Source organism: Suricata suricatta, chromosome X (genome assembly GCF_006229205.1).
Source record: "Suricata suricatta isolate VVHF042 chromosome X, meerkat_22Aug2017_6uvM2_HiC, whole genome shotgun sequence".
Taxonomy (NCBI): domain Eukaryota; kingdom Metazoa; phylum Chordata; class Mammalia; order Carnivora; family Herpestidae; genus Suricata; species Suricata suricatta.
Window position 1 is genome coordinate 95,297,603 of NC_043717.1, and position 3,284 is coordinate 95,300,886.

Genomic DNA, 3,284 nt, shown 5'->3' on the forward strand with positions numbered 1-3,284 from the left:
TTTTTCTTAAATCCTCTAATAGTGTTCATTTAAAAAAAAAAAAAAAAAAGAAGAAGAATCCGGGGTACCCGGGTGGCTCAGCCAGTTGAGCATCCGGCTTCAGCTCAGGTCATGATCTCACAGTTCGTAGGTTCGAGTCCCGCGTCGGGCTCTGTGCTAACAGCTAGCTCAGAGCCTGGAGCGTACTTCAGATTCTGTGTCTCCCTCTCTCTCTGACCCTCCCCTGATTGCACTGCCTCTCTCTGTCTCTCAAAAATAAATAAAAAGCATTAAAAAATTAAAAAAATGAATCCAATTTTTCAGATTTTAAAATCTCATTTATTTTGCAAGCTTGAGGCCCAATTACATTCAGTAACAATCTGATCATTCACCAAACTGCCAAAACACACACTTCGTAACCGCAAATGTTTTATTTAAAGATCTTAATATTATAAATATTGCATTCCAAAACATCTGTTCAGAGCAGGAACTCGAGAAAGGATTTTACCATCTTACTTCAGTACCGGTTTGGGCCGTCGGCACCCAGGGTCCTGCGGTTTACAGATGGATACCGTGCAATTTTTCTCCTGTTTTTACTTATCAAAATTGCATCGTGATCCACCCGACAACAGCAAAACAGCTCATTGGTCAATTACCAACCAGGAGACTGCACAACCTTTACAACTTAAAACGAAGATGCTAAAATCCTCCTTTCTTCCACAGGCCGGGACAAGTGCAATACTTTGTATAGAACACAAGTAATGCCACAAATCCCCACCAACGGATGAACGGGCATGAAGGCTGGAGACGCGGTGCAGAGTCCCAGAGCCGCAGACCGCACACATGATCACAATCAGTTTTGCATGGATTTGCACAGCCATATATACATATATACGCTGAAATGCAAACCTGCAAAACTGACCGTAAGAGGCAGGGTCTTTCAGGGGTCTCTCCGTCCCCAAGAAGAGTCGTGACCCAGGAGTACTGGAAGTGCCCGTACTGCAGTAGAGTCAGGCCAGAACTACCTGCACTGCGAGCACTTTGGTACCGCGAGAGCCCGATCTTCTCCTTGGTGTGCATCTGTGCACCGCGCACAGTCCTCACCATCAGCTCCTGCCAAATGATGAAACGACAGAAAACAAACCTTTGGAACTTGTCCTGGTCAAAGCAGGACTCAAGGGATACTTTGTTTAACGCTGAGTACGAGGCAGCCTGTGCCGGAAGGGGCATTTAGGGCAGTAGATTCTAAGTTGTTTCACTAACTGCACTAGATGCACCTTAACACAAGAGACACATTATGAAGAGCAGCTCCGAAGCATCCACGACTTCATTATGCACAAACTACAGTTCTCGGCAGCCATTGATTAAATCACCATGGTAATGTAAGAAGTGCTTGCATTGCAGTAGATCTCAAAAAGCTACCTGCACTGTAAGCACTTTTACATGGCCAAGGCCTATTCCTGGAGCAAAATGGTCTTCCGTGAGCTCTTCCTTCCCGTCCTCCCAGATCTATTCAGATGCGCCTAGTTAAAAAACAAACACAAAACACAAAAACAAAGAACACAACAAAATTAGTCACCGGGCAAGTAAACTCCTAGTTCGATATTCCTGAAACAATCTTTTCTTTGGCTCAGAGATTCCGAGCTAGATGCTCGGACTTTTGGCCAAATCCTGAGAGATATTAATAATCTGAATTATTTACACGGAGCTGAACACAAAGAACACTGACAATTTCAGAAGTCCGATTTTTAAGTGTGAGCGGATTGTGGGCTTCCCCTCACCATCTAAGAAAACATCTGCGGGCCCATTATATCCACCCTGATTTTAGAAGAGGCGTATCCAGAGCAAGATGTGTGTAAAAAAAATCGAGGATTTGCTTCTTGAGGTAGGGCCTCTATACAGAATGTGACTATTAGATTAAATGCATATTCCCTCCCCCACTCCATTAATAGAAAATGAGAGAAATTTTAGAGCTGCTTTAAGAAACCCAGCCTTCCGCGCTCTTCACATAATGCACAGATGGCCCAGAGATGTCACATTTTGATCTATTTCAAAGGGCTCTTGTTCTGTTTAAACATTTATGGACCCATTTTCTCCATTAAACCCAAAGAAGGCAGATTAGCTCTTCTTTCCTTCATGTCATTATCGTCCACACGAAAATCTTCGCCCGTTTCTAAGTGCTTATCGCACCTAAGAACGTGCAGCAAGGAAGGTTGCCCTAACTCTTCCACGATGGGTGAGGTTTTGCCAAAAAGAAAAAATCCGGAGACCAAAATCTGTAATAGGTTTACCTAAATGAGGGAATTTTCCATGGAGGGCTTCCAAAATGGTACCTAATGTACCACTAATCTAGTCCTTAAAAGAAAACTCAACGGGTTCACTTTAGTTACATACAAATCTAAAAGCAATTTCCTATAGGGGAGGAAGACTCAAGTGAATACAGGGGGGAAAAAAGTAACATTTTCCCTCTTAAATTGAGTTTCTACTCCCATAAAGTTGTCTCCGTTAAAAAACAAAAACAAAAAAGAACTACTCCCGACTGGTCTCCTAATGCATAGTATCTGCCGACTCCCCCTGGCAAAACTGAGCCCCACGAAGGTCCGAGATCGCGCCCTGCACACTTAGTACCTTTCTTGAATGAACCGGTCATCTGGTACACATCGCACACGCCGGGGGGCCACTGTGAACTCTTCCAATTGTAAAGAGAAGGCGAAGCCCGCAGACCGTCCACACGCGCCTCCGCGGCCCCCCGGGCTCCTTCCCGCGTGTGGCACACGCTCACCCAGCGCCCGGTTGAAGGCCCGCGGCGTCCGCGCCCGGGGTGTGCTCCAGCTGCTCGCACCACGCGCTCCCGTCCTCGTGCTGCAGCCGCCGCCGCCGAGATTAAAGAGAAAGAAACAAAGCATCATGGGAAACGGAGTTCTCCATTCAAAGCACCAAAAACGCGCCAAGCCCACGCCTCCCTCCCCCTCCATTCCCGGGTTGGTGGGAGAGAAGCCAAGGGGGAGGGGAGTCCTTTGCTCCCCTCCACGTGCACCCCCCCGGCCCACGCCCCCCCCAACCTACGGGAGCCTAAAGGTCAGCGACGGAGGAGAAAGGGGGCCCCCCCGCCTCCTGCGCGCTCCCCACTGCCCCTCAACTGCGCTCTGCTACTTTGCTTTTCTCAAGTCCCGCCCGCTCCGTTCCCCCCCTCGTCCCCTCCCACCCAGCAGTCAACTGTCCCCGCTCCCGGCTGTCCCCACGGAGGTCCCCGCTTCCGTCCGCGCCCGGCCCTCGCAGGTGGCACGCGCGGCGACCCCGCGCCG